The 18,322-nt window shown below is 42.8% G+C and overlaps 1 protein-coding gene across 3 annotated transcripts in view; it reads left to right on the forward strand.

Annotated features, from left to right (window-relative positions):
- Positions 1-18,322, forward strand: part of ROR2 (receptor tyrosine kinase like orphan receptor 2) — a 238,973-nt gene that overhangs the window by 114,640 nt on the left and 106,011 nt on the right. Inside the window, exon 1 of one of the 3 annotated variants that reach the window (XM_084629277.1) lies at positions 6,787-6,805. The exons of the other annotated variants lie outside the window; for them this stretch is intronic. The gene's annotated coding sequence lies outside the window, so the exon portion shown is untranslated. Of the gene's footprint in view, positions 1-6,786; positions 6,806-18,322 lie in introns of those variants that run through there. 3 annotated transcript variants of the gene reach the window in all.

Raw genomic sequence — 18,322 nt, forward strand, 5'->3', positions numbered from 1 at the left:
AGGGTAATTAGCTATTTTGGCTATTACTGAAATTTCGTCTGAGTTTGTATACCTCCATATTGTCAATTAGTCATACCTACAGAGAGAGAGAGAGAGACTTACGGTAGTCAAAAAGGGGTTATTGCACTGCTAATGTGTTTAATTTTTTTAGATTCATAGATATTTTGGTCAGAAGGGACCATTATGATCATCTAGTCTGACCACCTGCACAACGCAGGCCACAGAATTTCACCCACCGCTCCTGCAAAAAACCTCTCACCTATGTCTGAGCTATTGAAGTTTTCAAATCGTGGTTCAAAGACTTCAAGGAGCAGAGAATCCTCCAGCAAGTGACCCATGCCCCATGTTACAGAGGAAGGCGAAAAACCTCCAGGGCCTCTTCCAATCTGCCCTGGAGGAAAATTCCTTCCTGACCCCAAATATGGCGATCAGCTAAACCCTGAGCATATGGGCAAGATTCACGAGCCAGATACTACAGAAAATTCTTTCCTGGGTAACTCAGCTCCCACCCCATCTAATATCCCATCACAGTCCATTGGGCCTATTTACCATGAATATTTAATTACCAAAACCATGTTATCCCATCATACCATCTCCTCCATAAACTTATTGAGTTTAATCTTAAAGTCAGATAGATCTTTTGCCCCCACTGCTCCCCTTGGAAGGCTATTCCAAAACTTCACTCCTCTGATGGTTAGAAACCTTCGTCTAATTTCTAGTCTAAACTTCCTGGTGGCCAGTTTATATCCATTTGTTCTTGTGTCCACAGTGGTACTGAGCATAAATAATTCCTCTCCCTTTCCGGTATTTATCCCTCTGATATATTTATGATATATATTTATATCTCCCCTCAACCTTCTTTTGGTTAGGCTAAACAAGCTAAGCTCCTTGAGTCTCCTTTCATAAGACAGGTTTTCCATTCCTCGGATCATCCTAGTAGCCCTTCTCTGTACCTGTTCCAGTTTGAATTCATTCTTCTTAAACATGGGAGACCAGAACTGCACACAGTATTCCAGGTGAGGTCTCACCAGTGCCTTGTATAATGGTACTAAAACCTCCTTATCCCTACTGGAAATAGCTCTCCTGATGCATCCCAAGACCACATTAGCTTTTTTCACGGCCATATCACATTGGTGGCTCATAGTCATCCTGTGATCAACCAATACTCCAAGGTCCTTCTCCTCCTCCGTTACTTCTAATTGATGTGTCCCCAGTTTATAACTAAAATTCTTGTTATTAATTCCTAAATGCATGACCTTACACTTCTAACTATTAAATTTCATCCTATTACTATTACTCCAGTTTACAAGGTCATCCAGATCCTCCTGTAGGATATCCCTGTCCTTCTCTAAATTGGCAATACCTCCCAGCTTTGTATCATCTGCAAACTTTATCAGCACACTCCCACTTTTTGTGCCGAGGTCAGTAATAAAAAGATTAAATAAGATTGGTCCCAAAACCAATCCTTGAGGAACTCCACTTGTAACCTCCCTTCAGTCTGACAGTTCACCTTTCAGTAGGACCCGTTGTAGTTTCCCCTTTAACCAATTCCTTATCCACCTTTCAGTTTTCATATTGATCCCCATCTTATCCAATTTAACTAATAATTCCCCATGTGGCACCATATCAAACGCCTTACTGAAATCTAGGTAAATTAGATCCACTGCGTTTCCTTTGTCTAAAAAATCTGTTATTTCCTCAAAGAAGGAGATCAGGTTGGTTTGGCATGGTTTTGTAAAACCATGTTGTATTTTGTCCCATTTACCATTGACTTCAATGTCCTTAACTACCTTGTCCTTCAAAATTTTTTCCAAGACCTTGCATACTACAGATGTCAAACTAACAGGCCTATAGTTACCCAGATCACCTTTTTTCCCTTTCTTAAAAATAGGAACTATGTTAGCAATTCTCCAATCATACGGAACAACCCCTGAGTTTACAGATTCATTAAAAATTCTTGCCAATGGGCTTGCATTTTCAAGTGCCAATTCCTTTAATATTCTTGGATGAAGATTATCTGGGCCCTCCGATTTAGTCCCATTAAGCTGTTTGAGTTTTACTTCTACCTCAGATATGGTAATATCTACCTCCATATCCTCATTCCCATTTGTCATGCTACCATTATCCCTAAGATCCTCTTTAGTCTTATTAAAGACTGAGGCAAAGTATTTGTTTAGATATTGGGCCATGCCTAGATTATCCTTGACCTCCACTCCATCCTCAGTGTTTAGCGGTCTCACTTCTTCTTTCTTTGTTTTCTTCTTATTTATATGGCTATAGAACCTTTTACTATTGGTTTTAATTCCCTTTGCAAGGTCCAACTCTACTTGACTTTTAGCCTATGTGTTCTGACCTCAATAAGGTAGCTTTCCTTGCTGATCCCTCCCTTCTTCCACTCCCTATATGCTTTCTGCTTTTTCTTATCACCTCTCTGAGATGCTTGCTCATCCAGCTTGGTCTACAACTCCTGCCTATGAATTTTTTCCCCTTTCTTGGGATGCAGGCTTCCGATAGCTTCTGCAGCTTTGATTTAAAATAATCCCAGGCCTCCTCTACGTTTGGATCCATAAATTCTTCAATCTAATCCACTTCCCTAACTAATTTCCTTAATTTTTGAAAGTCAGCCCTTTTGAAATCAAAAACCCTAGTTGCAGATTTATTTTTGTCAATCCTTCCGTTAAGTTTGAACTGAGTTAGCTCATGATCACTTGAGCCAAGATTATCCCCTACAACCATTTCTTCTATGAAATTTACTGCAAGCAAAACTAGAAGTGAGAAGTTTAGAAGAGACAAGAGTTTAGAAGAGTTTAGGGGGGAGGGATAGCTCAGTGGTTTGAGCATTGGCCTGCTAAACCCAGGGTTGTGAGTTCAATCCTTGAGGGGGCCATTTAGGGATCTGGGGCAAAAATTGAGGATTGGTCCTGCTTTGAGCAGGGGGTTGGACAAGATGATCTCCTGAGGTCCCTTCCAACTCTGATATTCTATGATTCTATGACAAGCCCCTGGAACACAAACTATCTGTACCTAAAGTGGGTGACTTTTAGAACTTCTGATTTAATTCTGTTAAGTGTCTTAAGAATTGGAAATTTGAATTTTTACAGTTCAGTTTATAGGCCCAGTGCTGAAACCACTCTAAACCTGGAACTCCCAAAAGAACTCAAATGGAGTTCTGTTTGCATAGTGGCTGCATGTTTGGGCCCCAAATTATGACTTAAAATATCAAAAGCTCTGGAAGCTGATTATTTCAGTGCTGATATGAACCTCTGAGGTTGAGAAGTTAAATTTTTACACTGGCTCCCCATGCACCTGATCTGTAAGTCTGCCTGTACTTTGGTAATACCTTGAGGTTTCAAAGGTACAACTATTTTCTTTGGTAGGATAGCTCTCTGGGATCTTTGTGTATTTGGCTGCAAGCTTGGTGTCGATTAAATCTCACCTTTCTTTTTCCTTTGGCCATCAGATTTAAAATGTACAGTCTGTTTTTCTTGTTGACCAGTAAAATCTTTTTTCTATTACTCTGGGTGTATTTTGAAAGGGACAATAGGTTGGTCAAATTGGTAGAATATTTCAGAAGTAATAGAAATTTGTTTAAACTCTAACTACAAATGGACTGAGATAAATTGATAAATTGATGTAAGAGTAAATGGAGTATACAGGCCTAAGGCAGCCTGGCCTGGCATAGTTATGTGAGCACACATTTAATAGCTTCAATTTTTCTTTTTATGGTACCTAATCATTTAAAGGTGTTTTCTTGTAAATATTAAGTAACTTGTTTACATATCTCACTTTGCATCAAACCTCAATAGCACAAGTCCATTGAAGTCAATGGAAAGATTCCCAGTGACTTCAATGGGATTTGCATCAGACTCTTGCTTTGCATAAATAGTATATTGGAATTTGTCTTGACTTAACAGATCTGCAGGGTTTTTATTATGGTGTCAGGCAGTGGAGACTTCGTAAATGATTGGTTCAGTCTCAGCTTATTTGAAGTCTTCTGAAAACTTTTCCTCTTTATTTTGCCTTCCACTCTTGGATACATAATCATAAAATAACTAAACAAATCAGTCATAGTGTATAGACAAAAAAATAAATAAATGACAATATGATGTGTCATAAAGAGACAAAACAACGGAAGCCTGGGGCTAAATTTGCATATTCCTCAGTGCACTGCAAACATACTAGTGACAGTAGATTATATTTTAAACCCTAAGAAAATGAGGAAGAGGAAAAACCTGGGCAATTGCAGAGCACTAGTGCTCTGGGATTGAGTTGACCTATCTGATGAAAAAGCATGGATCTTTGTTGCATCTGGTAAGAGAGATTCCCATTCACCCTGCCAAATGCCTTCTCTATATTCAGAACCATGCAGTGACATAATAGTCTGACTTCCTCATCCTGTGTGTGTGTGTGTGTGTAGATAGCATCCTACCTTAAATGGTCCAAAATAGTACAGATTACAATAGTGCTATTAGTTTCACTACTATAAACTATAAACAGTGTGTATATATATTGTATACGATACTGTAAACTATATATACTGTATATATTTACAGTAGTGAAATTGTAACAGCGTTATTGTAATCTGTACTGTTTTGGACCATTTAAAGTAGGATGCTCTGTCATCTTTTCTTTGAAAGTAATAGAGGGATAACTAAATACTCTCGTATTACAGTCCACTTGACTATTATTAATTATTACTGGTTTAATTATTTGTATTCTGTGAGTACCTACAATGTACGCTGTTAACACACACATGAACACACAATCCCTGCACAGAAGACTTTAAGATTTTATCTCTACCACCTACCAATATTCCTTTGATTTTACTGTTCTGGGCTAGATTTCTCTCTTCTTTTATAATAAAAAAAAATGGGTTAGTTTGAACCCTTCAGAATGAAAACAACTGAAATTTTGTGAAACTAATTTTTCATTTTTAGACCACATCTTCCTGTTACAATCCCACCTAAAAAATTGGGTGGGAAGGGATGTTCATTGCTTTGTGAAATTCCTCCCTTTTCTTACCATGAGGCCTTATGAGCTATAGTATACTTGAAAAAGAAATTACAAAATGTTCTGCTTTGTTTTGAGTTTTAGAGCTCATTAAAATAGGTTAGAAAATATGTATTGGAGCCCCAGTTACCAATATTTAGGGCCCTGCCAAATTCATGGCCATGAAAAATGCATCACGGACTGTGAAATCTGGTCTTTTGTGTACTTTTACCCTATGCTATACAGATTTCACAGGGGAGATGAGAGTTTCTCAAACTAGGGATCCCGACCCAAAAGGGGACTATAGGGGGCGGGGGGGTGTCGCAGGATTATTGTAGGGGGGTCGCGGTATTGCCACCCTTACTTGTGCACTGCCTTCAGAGTTGGGGAGCTGGAGAGCCCAGCTCTGAAGGCAGCAGTGTAGAAGTAAGGATGGCAATACTGCAACCCCCTTACAATAATTTTTCAACCCCCCAACCTGCTTTTGAGTCAAGACCCCTCCAGTTTCAACACCATGAAATTTCAGATTTAAATATCTGAAATCATGAAATTTATGATTTTTTAAAATCCTATAACCGTGAAATTGACCAAAATGGACCATGAATTTGGTATAACATTTTGTGTATTCCTTCTTTTCACTTTGTAGTTTTAAATAAGTGGATTATTGGGTATGTCAGTTATCTGCATAGTCAGATAATTGGAGTACTTCAGAGTGACATGTTTAACTTTGTGGTATACATTAAGAAAAGCTTCTCCCTAATACATATTTAGAAAATATTCTTTATAAAATCTGGTAGCCAGTGTCCCTTAGTGTGAGGCAGTTCGATGGTCAGTACTTTGTATTGTGAGGCTCATTTTAACAAAAGAGTTCATTAAATATAGGTTGTGCCATTGCAGAAGAAATAAGCTATTACTGTCCTAATTATTGAGAGAAAAAATGTGTTTAGAGCTCAGTGTTCACTGATGTCACTTTACAATTCACTAATTTACAGTTATGTGACACAGATCTGAATAATTAGTGACATTAATTGTAAAACTTAGTTAAATTATGTTGACAATTCTTTGAAAAAAGTCAGACTTTAAGTGTGACCAAGCAAATTATGACTCTTTAAAGGTTGTCACAAGCTGAATTGATTTAAGTTGGCAGAAACTACACAACAAATATGTATTTTAGAAAAGCAAAGACTGAAGTGAACACAATTTTTGGCCCTAGAGAAAAGGAAATGATTCTAAGAATTGCATAATTCACAAAAGTTCATTCTTTGCACACACCCCTTCCCCACCCCGCCTCCAATTTCATGTTGTCGGGAACAGCTATAAAGAAAGGACAGAAACTAAATTGTTAACCCTTACAAAACTGGCTCATCCCCAGTTTTACTGGGAGCTGGCTATTTTCCTAGCGTGCTTGTGTGCTGTGCCAGGGAGGTTTTGGATACTGCCAGCCTCCCTTTCACCTCACTTCTCTGCAGTGTTGATGTCTCCTGCTGCTCCCTTCCTTCTTTATCTGGGAAACAGGAAGGGAGAGGCATGTTACAGTAGAATGTCAAGTTTGAGGCTGGGAAGACTCAGTCAGGGAGTCTACAGCATAAAAATGCAGGGTCAGCAAGGCATGGAGATTCCGCTTTCTAGGGTAGTCTGTGGAGGTGTTCAGTACTTGATGTGAGGCAAGGGAGATGAGTGTTTCTGTTTTACTCAAGGATAATGGGAGAGAACACAAACATTGGAAGGAGAGATGCTGACGATGTTTGTTGCATCCTTAGTGTTATAAAGATTTATTGGAATTCTCCAGGATGTTTAGATGACATTTTCTGAGCAGGTAATGTCAGTCTGTTTTAATGTTGTGGGAAAAACAAACTACTGCTTTGGTTTTCCTTGTTTTAAGTAACTGCTTTCCATTGTTTTGTGCCTTTTTGTTGCAAATGGGATTATGCACAGTTACTCTTTGGAACAGAAAATAAATTCCTAATGATATGAAGATATGCATGCCATTGCATTCTAACTCAGTTCCTTTAAAGCTTCTTCCCCTCACGGTCCCCATGAGGAGTTGGTTGAGATTGCAAATTTAATTATATAGTTGTTTTTGAGACATCTTCAGGGGTGTGTGAAGTGGACAGGAACTAAGAAAGCTGGATTAATAGCATGCCTAGTAAGGCTGTCTCTCTTCATGTGACTCTAGAGAACTATTTTGACATTTCTTCTGGGTGTGGCGGGTGGAAATATTTGCTCAAGTGCATGCTAGTTTAGCAGGTTTGTCTCTTCAGCCTACTTTCAAAGCTGGTATAGCACAAGGTTCCCAATGTTTTGTTAGGCCTTTAGGAAAAACAGGAAAATGTGTGAACCCATGACTGAAGATAGTTTCCATGAGTTTCCATAATTGTAAACATTTAAAAAAAAAGTAAATTAACATAATAAATTGAGAATAATGAAATTTGTTGGCTAAGTTACTATTCTCACTTGGGTAAATTACCTGTTAGAAGGTCTATTACCTATTTTAAATATTTGTTTTAAAAATCTTCATGAAAGGTTTTTGAAAATTGTTTAGACATGAAGGTAAATATTTTATTCCCTGTCAGATTCTAACTGATATAGATTTCTTGAGATTTAGAGAGGATTAATCCGAATTCAGGTAATTCTGCTCACGAGAATTCAGTCACAAACATAACTTTATACTTTTTTGCTGCAAACAAATTAGTTTCCTGTTGGCTATTTTTAAAAAAAGGTGTAGTATTTAAATTCATAGTTCCTAACAAACTGTAGTAGTAAGAAGAAAAGGAGGACTTGTGGCACCTTAGAGACTAACCAATTTATTTGAGTATAAGCTTTCGTGAGCTACAGCTCACTTCATCAGATGCATACTGTGCTGTAGCTCATGAAAGCTTATGCTCAAATAAATTGGTTAGTCTCTAAGGTGCCACAAGTACTCCTTTTCTTTTTGCGAATACAGACTAACACGGTTGTTACTCTGAAACCTGTAGTAGTAAGGTTTATCTCTTTATGCATAAGTGAGTTTGGCATGAATTGGAGTTAGTTCCCTGCATTTTTCTGAATTGAAAGAATTAACAAAGTGGCATACAGTTTTTAGAAATGGAAATCTAACTTGTAGGACCAGACTTTCAAAAGTGCTTGGCACCCAGCAGCTGCTTCTGTTTTCAGTGGGAGCTCTGGGGTGATGAGTTCTATTGAAAATCTGGCTTTGAGCTTTTAATCTGTGTTTTGGAACACACTTCAGTTGGCAGGATATTGTAGGGATTTTTCTCTTGAGATTCATCACTATTTAAAAGAGAGAATCTCTGTTTATCAAGTTAGAAAAATGTAATTACTAAACCTGTTCAGGGTCTTTTGGCCAGTTCTGAATACTTTAATAGTACTCCTGTACTGAGGTCTTCTGGAGTGTGGGCCATACCAGCGTACACTCCAGACTAATGAGCAGCTGTGTCACCCCTGCCCTGCAATTGTAGGTGCCTTAATGCCTTGCTGTAGTAGCTTCCATCTGGGCTGGTCACAAACAGCCTGCCAGCATGCAAGCCACACCCTGAGTGTCTGTGTGTAACTGCAGCCTGCCAGCCACACTTGGCTGGTGAGAGCCAGATTGTAACCCTTGTGCAGGGAGAACCCAACACATACCCCAGTCCCAGATTTCCCCCAGAAATGTATGTCCTGTGCTGCCCAGCCCCCTCCAGGCAAGTTCAAAATATTTTAAGTTCATTGTTCCTTTAAGGAACAATATGCCAGTGTATTATTTCAGATAGTTATTCAGACACTTCAATTTAAACACATTGGATGACACAGAATAGTAAAACAAGTTTATTAACTACAACGAGAGATTTTAAGTGAGTACAAGTAACGAGGCATAAAAGTCAGAAATGGTTACAAGAAAAATAAAGATAAGATGTTTACTAATGAAACAACCTAACTTAGCAACTATATCAGATTCAAGCAAAGTTTTCCTGCAGTCTCACAGACCAAACCTTGTTGGTCAGGACCCTTCCCCCAGTGTCCAATGAATGGTTCCTTTGTCGCTTCAGGTGCAGTGAATGCAGTTGGTAGGGGTGCTGTCTGCCCCTTCTTTTTATAGTCCTGTCCCCTCTTTGAGAAGCATTTCCAGCTGGGGGCAAGGCAGTCTGTGTGGAAGGGAACTCCATGATGTTTCTTTGCTGAGATGCAGATTTTTTTTGCCTCTGCCCCATTTCCTGCCAAAGAATGGCCACTTAGCATGTAATGATCCATCAGCCTTATTTATCTCTGGCTGAGCCATCAGCTCTACCCTTTTTCTATGAGGAACTGGTTTGGCCACTCTCCAGACTTATCATGACTAAAAATATGTTTTCTAGAGATCAGTTTGTTTATAACTTCACATGTAATGCTGCTACATGCATTTTCCATTATATTATTGATCAGCAGATTATGAGTTTTTAAATGATACTTCACAAGACAGACCTTGTACAAACATTATTACAATAGTGTGTGAACATGGGTATAGTCTGTCACAGACTGCCATTCCATTCTCCACTGAGATGGAAGAACAAATTGGACCCATGTATTGTTCCCTAACTTTCTTTTGTCTATACTTTTTTATTTCATTAATTGCTGATGTCTTCTTTACTACTACTTCTCCTCCCCAAAGCAGTTTGAAAATCAATTTAAGTTAAACTGGTACAACTTTTGTGTGTAGAAGTGGCTTTATTTAACTGTGGTAAATTAAGCTGATGTAAACCTGGTTTAAACCAGTGTAAGAGTGTCCAGACATAAGGGCTGGCTGACATCCAATTCTTGTATTTCTTTAACTAAATCAATTCAGAAGCTGTAAAGGAACAGAAACAAACAATCTCAATATAAGCACCTTTATATTAGCATAACTGTGTCCTTACTAGGGGGCTGGTATCACTTTAACTAAGGCCTGGTCTACACTAGAAAATTAGTCAGTGGTAAGAAAAAGTCACACCCCTGAGCAGTGTAGTTCAGCTGACCTAAGTCCCTGTGTAGACCGATGGAATTCTTCTGTCAACATAGCTACCATCTCTCAGGGAGGTGGATTACCTCTGTCGATGTGAGAATCCCTGCCATCTACTTTGGGAGTATCTACACTGAAGTGCTACACTGGTGCAGCTGCAGTATTGCTGTTGTTCCGCTGTAGCATTTTAAGTACGGACAACCCTAAATCAGTTTCTGAACAGATAGAGGTAAATTGGTCTAAGGCCTTGTCTCCACTGGCACGTTTCTGCGCAGTAAAGCAGCTTTCTGCGGTGTAACTCCCGAGGTGTACACGCTGCCAAGCCGCTTAGTGCGCAGAAACTGCACAGTTGCAGCGCTGTAAAAAAACCCACCCCGATGAGAGGCGTCCAGCTGTCTGCGCCGGGGTACAGCGCCACAGTGCCAGTGTAGACACAGTGGTCGATTACGGCCCTGCGACTGGCCTCTGAGAGGGGTCCCACAATGCCTGTTCTCGCCTCTCTGGTCATCGGTTTGAACTCTGCTGCCCTGCCCTCAGGCGACCAACTGTCATCCCCAACCCTTAAATTCCTTGGGAATTTTCAAAGTCCCCTTCCTGTTTGCTCGGTGATGCGTGCAGTGGGCTCAGTGCATCTTTCCAGGTGGCCAGGCCTGCTCCATGCACAGGGCAATCCCCCACTTGGAGCAATGGCGAGCTGCTGGACCTCATCAGCATTTGGGGAGAGGAGGCTGCCCAGTCCCAGCTGCGCTCCAGCCGTAGGAATTATGATAGCTATGAAGAGATTTCACAATGCATGACAGAAAGGGGCCATGACCGGGACACAGTGCAGTACAGGGTCAAAGTGAAGGAGTTGTGGAACACCTACCACAAGGCACAGTAGGCAAACTGCCACTCCAGTGCTGCGCCCACACAAGCTGCCAGTTCTACAAAGAGCTGGACTTGATACTCTGTGGTGACTAAACCTCCACTGCGAAGGCTACTGTGGCTACTTCGGTAGCTCACGTGCCACTTGAGAGTGGACCGAGCCAGAAGGAGGAAATCTTGGATGAGGATGGGGAAGGGGACCCAGAGGCAGAAGATGACAGAGGATGTGGAAAAAGCTAATGTGCTCAATGCTTTTTTTGCCTCTGTCTTCACTAACAAGGACAGCTCCCAGACTGCTGCGCTGGGCATCACAACATGGGGAGTAGATGGCCAGCCCTTTGTGGAGAAAGAGGTGGTTAGGGACTATTTAGAAAAGCTGGACGTGCATAAGTCCATGGGGCCGGACGAGTTGCATCCAAGCGTGCTAAAGGAATTGGCGACTGTGATTGCAGAGCCATTGGCCATTATCTTTGAAAACTCGTGGCGAACGGGGGAAGTCCCAGATGACTGGAAAAAGGCTAATGTAGTGCCAATCTTTAAAAAAGGGAAGAAGGAGGATCCTGGGAACTACAGGCCAGTCAGCCTCACCTCAGTCCCCGGAAGAATCATGGAGCAGGTCCTCAAGGAATCAATCCTGAAGCACTTAGAGGAGAGGAAAGTGATCAGGAACAATCAGCCTGGATTCACCAAGGGAAGGTCAAGCCTGACTAATCTAATCACCTTCTATGATGAGATTACTGGTTCTGTGGATGAAGGGAAAGCAGTGGATGTATTGTTTCTTGACTTTAGCAAAGCTTTTGACACGGTCTCCCATAGTATTCTTGTCAGCAAGTTAAAGAAGTATGGGCTGGATGAATGCACTATAAGGTGGGTAGAAAGTTGGCTAGATGGTTGGGCTCAATAGGTAGTGATCAATGGCTCCATGTCTAGTTGGCAGCCGGTGTCAAGTGGAGTGCCCCAGGGGTCGGTCCTGGGGCCGGTTTTGTTCAATATCTTCATAAGTGATCTGGAGGATGGTGTGGATTGCACTCTCAGCAAATTTGCGGATGATACTAAACTGGGAGGAGTGGTAGATACGCTGGAGGGCAGGGATAGGATACAGAGGGACCTAGACAAATTGGAGGATTGGGCCAAAAGAAATCTGATGAGGTTCAATAAGGATAAGTGCAGGGTCCTGCACTTAGGACGGAAGACCCCAATGCACTGCTACAGACTAGGGACCGAATGGCTAGGCACCAGTTCTGCGGAAAAGGACCTAGGGGTGACAGTGGACAAGAAGCTGGATATGAGTCAGCAGTGTGCCCTTGTTGCCAAGAAGGCCAATGACATTTTGGGATGTATAAGTAGGGGCATAGCGAGCAGATCGAGGGACGTGATCGTTCCCCTCTATTCGACATTGGTGAGGCCTCATCTGGAGTACTGTGTCCAGTTTTGGGCCCCACACTTCAAGAAGGATGTGGATAAATTGGAGAGAGTCCAGCGAAGGGCAACAAAAATGATTGGGGGTCTGGAACACATGACCTATGAGGAGAGGCTGAGGGAACTGGGATTGTTTAGTCTGCAGAAGAGAAGAATGAGGGGGGATTTGATAGCTGCTTTCGACTACCTGAGAGGTGGTTCCAGAGAGGATGGTTCTAGACTATTCTCAGTGGTAGAAGGGGACAGGACAAGGAGTAATGGTCTCAAGTTGCAGTGGGGGAGGTTTAGGTTGAATATTAGGAAAAACTTCTTCACTAGGAGGGTGGTGAAACACTGGAATGCATTACCTAGGGAGGTGGTAGAATCTCCTTCCGTAGAAGTTTTTAAGGTCAGGCTTGCCAAAGTCCTGGTTGGGATGATTTAGTTGGGGATTGGTCCTGCTTTGAGCAGGGGGTTGGACTAGATGACCTCCTGAGGTCCCTTCCAACCCTGATATTCTATGATTCTAAGATGACTCGGAGGTCAGAGATGCATGTAATCAGGAGCTCTTCTCTACCCTGGAGGATACTAGCCAGTCACAGCTGTCGAAGCTTGGCGAAGCGCAAACAGGAGAGGAGGACCCTGGTAAGTGTCTTTGATTTTGGGAATTGCTGAAGCAAGTTGTTGGGGGCAAGAGGGTTGCAGAAAGCAGGCTTGTGTCTGTATGATGCGCATACTACCACATGCCTAGTTTGAGCGGCAGAAGAGGGTATTGACTGACTACCTCACTTCATGAGAATCTGCCTTAGAGATCTCCATGAAACTCTCATGGAGATACTGGGCAATCCCCTGCCACAGGTTCTTTGGCAGAGCTGCTTTGTTTCTTGCCCCATTAAGGGTAACTTTCCTGCACCACTCTGCTGTCGTACGGAGCGGGAGAGGGAGGGAGGCGGGGACCATGGCTGCACACAGGCAAGCCACATAAGGGCTAGGGTGGAAGCTGCAGTCTTGGAGAAGACCCTCCCTTGATTCACCTGCTCACCCTCAGCAGTGAGATATCTTCCATAATGAGCACAGCCTGTGGAAAATGTGGGGATAGGAATGATTATCAGGCCCCTCGTGACAAGTTCTGGCTCTCCCCAACAGCCATGTGTCCAGGGTACAGTACGGTCCGGGAACTCTGATGTCCCCTGCCCATGTGGTTATTTACCATTTTGGGGGTCTTGTGACTGATGTGTGCTTGCCTGGGGTCAGCCAGTTAGTGATAGGTATGTGAATAGTGGCTGTGTTTTAAATCACTGAATCAGTGGTCTGTGTGTTGCAAACAATACTGCTTCTGTAAAATGTTGCATTTTGGCTTCACAGATATGACCTTGGGAGCCCAGCCTCCCTCTTTATCGGTGGCCAAATGGTTGTGCAGAATTAGAAAGCGCCCACAAAGTACTGAAGAGGACTTTCTCTGTGAGGTCTGCACTCCATGGCCGAAAAACAAGAAATGAAGGAGTGGCTGAACAGCGAGAAGAGGGACCGAAAGGAGAATGTGACGTGCCAGAGCGAAGCCATGGAGCGGCTCTTAAACATTATGGAGCGCCAAGCAGATGCGCTCCAGACGCTACTGGCCCTGCAAACCGGGCAGCTCCATGCCTGTCTTCCCCTGCAGCTACTGTTGCAAAACTCTTTCTGATGCGCGCCCCACACACCGCCAAAACACTCTTATCAACCTCCTGGCTCCAGTCTGTACCCGCGGCATTCCACTTTTCCCCTGTCACAGTCCATCAGTGCAGACTCCCAGTACCCACTGCACTCAACACCCATCCCTCTGCAGTTCAGCCCTGCTGAAGTACAGTACCTGATGCACTGTATTCCAAAGGAGAAGGTTGGATATACTACCTGGACATACACAAATCTTTAACCGTCCTGGGACCCCACCTCCTCCTGGGACCTTCCCTTCCCCCATGCCCCTCACTGCTGATGTGTTTTATTTTGTTTCTCTCCCCCCTCCGATTGTTGTTTTTTAATAAAAGAATTGTTTTGGTTTGAAAGCAATCTTTATTCCAGTAACTGAAAGCAAACAGAGCCCTGCAAAGCAACAGGCAATTTTCTTAAACCTTCATAGTGCATCAACTGCACCAATCACAATCACCTCCTAGTATTACAAGCACTGCACTTCTGAGCATAGCAACAAATACTAGTGGCTTTCAGCTTCAAATTGCTGCCTCAAGGGATCCTTGATCCTTATGGCCCCGTGCTGCACCCCTCTAATAGCCCTGGTCTCTGGCTGTTCAAATTCAGCCTTCAGGCGGAGCCTCAGCTGTCCAGCCCTGAGTGAAACTTTCACCCTTCCCTTCACAAATATTACGGAGTGTACAACATGCGGCTATAAGCATAGGAATATTGTCATCAGCCAGGTCCAGCCTCCCATATAGGCAGTGCTAGCGGGTCTTTAAACGGCCAAAAGCACACTCAACAATCATTCTGCACTTGCTCAGCCTGTTGTTGAACTGCTCCTTGCTGCTGTCAATGTGCCCAGTATATGGCTTCATAAGCTACGGCATTAAGGGGTAGGCAGGGTCTCCCAGGATCACAGTGGGTATTTCGACTTCCCCTACGGTGATCTTCTGGTCTAGGAAGAAAGTCCTTGTTCGCAGCTACCGGAACAGGCCAGTGTTCCAAAAGATGTGTGCGTCATGCATCTTTCTGGACCAGCCTGCATTAATGTCCATGAAACGCCCACAGTGATCCAGAAGCGCCTGGAGAACCATAAAGAAATACCTCTTCCAGTTAACGTACTTGGTGGCTAGGTGGTCTGGTGCCAGAATTGGAGTGTACGTGCTATCTATCGCCCCTCTGCAGTTAGTGAAGCCTATTTGTGCAAAGCCATCCATAATGTCATGCATGTTGCCAGAGTCATGGTCTTTCAGAGCAGGATATGATTAATGGCCCTGCATACTTCCGTCAACATGAGTCCAATAGTTGACTTTCCCACTCCAAACTGGTTAGCGCCTGATCAGTAGCAGTCTGGAGTAGCCAGCTTCCACAGTGCAATCGCCATGTGCTTCTCTAACGGCAGGACAGCTCTCGTTCTCGTGTCCTTGTGCTGCAGGGCTGGGCAAGTTCATCACACAGTCCCATGAATGTGGCTTTCCTCGTCCGAAAGTTCTGCAGCCACTGTTCATCATCCCGGGCGTACAAGACGATGTGATCCCACCACTCAGTGCTTGTTTCCCGAGCCCAAAAGTGGCATTCTGCTATGGTCAGCACCTCCGTGAATGCCACAAGCAATCTCGTGTCATAGCTACTACACGTGGTGACATCAATGTTGAACTCCTCTGGCCTTTGTAGTTTAAGGAATAACTCCATTGCCACTTGTGACGTGTTAGTGAGAGTGAGCAGCATATTGATCAACAGTGCGGGATCTATTCCTGCAGACTGAAGAGGCAGAGCGTGCAGTACACAAATGGTTGAAAGATGGCGCCAAATGTGGATGGAAGCACAGGGATTGCTGGGATGCAAAGCAATGCATCACTGGGCATTGGGGCAGGACCCAGGATGCCCTGCAACCCCCTCCATCTTCCTGTAACTCTTAGCAGCAGAAGAGGAAGAGATGTTCTGTGGGATAGCTGCCCAGAGTGCACTGCTCCGAATACCACTGCAAGTGCCGCAAGTGTGAACATGCTCTTGTGCAGGCAGCTGACAGTGTGAACACGCAACAGCGGTTTCTCTTCAGTGCGCTCTGCGCGGCGCGGTAACTGCCGGCGCTATATCTCTGTCAGTGTAGACATACCCTAAAAAACCTGTGTAAAAACCAGCCTAAAGGTGCAGTAATTTAACTAAATCAGTGCAGCTTCACGCTTTTTGTTAAATGGATGCCCCTTTGTGTGTAGACCAGGACCTAGTCAAAAAGTCAGTGGGTACCACAGACGTTTAGTTTCACCAGGATAAATAAAATAGAAGTTAAAGTAATAATAAGAATGCATATGTAACTGTCACAGTCAATGATGAGCCTGTATAATATGAACTGTATCTACTATATTAATCATGGTAATGTTTGTGCCGGGTTGGATCACAGAAACCCCCTTGGGACTGCCACCTGATGTGCCAAGACTACTTCTGCTCCTGCTTTCCTGCCCTGTCAGCTTAGGACTTCAGTGTCCTGCCTGGTTTGAGCCAGACCCGCTAGCCTGCTGCAAATCCAGACCCAGGTCTGAATCACGTTCCCTAACAGCTGTAGGTTTAACTGGAAGCAGCTTACAGAAGTGTTCCTGTCTTTAACATTCAGATGCCCAAGTCCCAATGGGGTCCAAACCCTAAATAAACCTGTTTTACCCTGTATAAAGCTTATATAAGTAAAAAAATGATTAAGTAAAAAGTGATTTTATTAAATACAGAAAGTAGGATTTAAGTGGTTCCAAGTAGTAAAAGACAGAACAAAGTGAATTACCAAGCAAAAATAAAATGAAACATGCAAATCTAAGCCTAATACAGTCATAAAACTGAATTCAGATAAAATCTCACCCTCATAGATGTTTCAATAAGTTTCTTTTACAGACTGGACATCTTCCTAGTCTGGGTACAGTCCTTTCCCCTGGTACAACCCTTGTTCCAGCTCAGGTAGCTAGGGGATTTCTTATGATGGCTGCCTCCTTTTTTCTGTTCCACCCCCTTATATGGCCTTGGCACAAGGCGGGAATCCTTTGTCTCTCTGAGTCCCCTCCACAATGGAAAAGTACCAGGTTTAAGATGGATTTCAGTACCAGGTGACATGGTCACATGTCCTGTGAGACCCAAGCCTTCATTCCTCCCAGCCTGACTCACAAGAAGGCCTTTCTACAAACAGCCATCCACAGTCAATTGTCCTGGCTGATGGGAGCCATCTAGTTTCCCAACCACCATTAATGGCCCACACTTTTGGATAGTTACAATAGGCCCTCAGTTATATTTCATATTTCTAGTTTCAGATAAGAGTGATACATTTATACAAATAGGATGACCATACTCAGTAGATTATAAGCTTTGTAATGATACCTTACAAGAGACCTTTTGCATGAAGCATATTCCAGTTGCATTATATTCATACTCATTAGCATATTTTCATAAAATGATATAGAGTGCAACGTCACAATGTTAATGTTTAGTTTTCTGTATTAGGACTTTCTTCCATTTGCATGGTAATTAAACCTCATCTCAAAATGTTTTGAAGATGCTCACTGAAGATGAGGAGACTTTATGTGAAACACCTAAGGCCAGAGGCTGATTGGAGGTGGATCGCGATATTTGGGGTTAGGAAGGAATTTTCCCACGGGTTAGACTGGCAGAGACCCAGGGGGTTTTTCACCTTCTTTTGCAGCATGGGTCATGGGTCACATGCAGGTCTAAACTAGTGTAAATGGTGGATTCTCAGTAACTTGAAGTCTTTAGATCATGATTTGAGAACTTCAGTAACTCAGCCAGAAGTTAGGGGTCTTTAAAGGCTTGGGTGGGTGAGGTTCTGTGGCCTGCAGTGTGCAGGTCACCCTTAAACTCGATGGGAAAAAAAATTACATAATGTATCCCAGCAAACATCAAAACAAGAAAACATGAGAATTTAGCATCAAGTAGCAGAAGACAAGGAGATCAGTTTTGTAAAAAGGTAACATAAGTTGCTTGTGTAACAGGAAAAAGTGAGTTAGTGCTTTTTTTTGGCTCCAGAACAGTGCGGTTGCACCACTATGGTATACTGCACGGGGGGGGGAAAGTCATCATCTCCACTTTTAAGGGAAAGAGGACTATACCTACAGGACCAGATAGCATTGGTGGATTTACTGAGGCTGCCTGCTTGAGATACAGACTTTAGGACTAGAAGCCAGAATCCTCAAAGCATCTGCAAGCCAGTTCTGGAACTGGTTAATCTAGCTCTGCTTCCATTGCTGCATCATCCATAACTCTTGGGTGAAGATATTTAAAGGATGAGCTGCAAATAAACTTTGTTTACTTCTTTTCCTTGAACAAAGACTTTCTTACTGTGAAATATTAAAGGGCTAAGCCATTTCCAAAGACTGTAACAGGTCTGTGCTTCCAAACTTCAGGCTGGTTGAAGATCCACTGTGGGATCTGTGGACCTGAGTACCTGAAGAAAAGAAA

Source organism: Lepidochelys olivacea (assembly GCF_965140295.1).
Source record: "Lepidochelys olivacea isolate rLepOli2 genome assembly, chromosome: 5".
In the NCBI taxonomy this organism is placed as follows: Eukaryota; Metazoa; Chordata; order Testudines; family Cheloniidae; genus Lepidochelys; species Lepidochelys olivacea.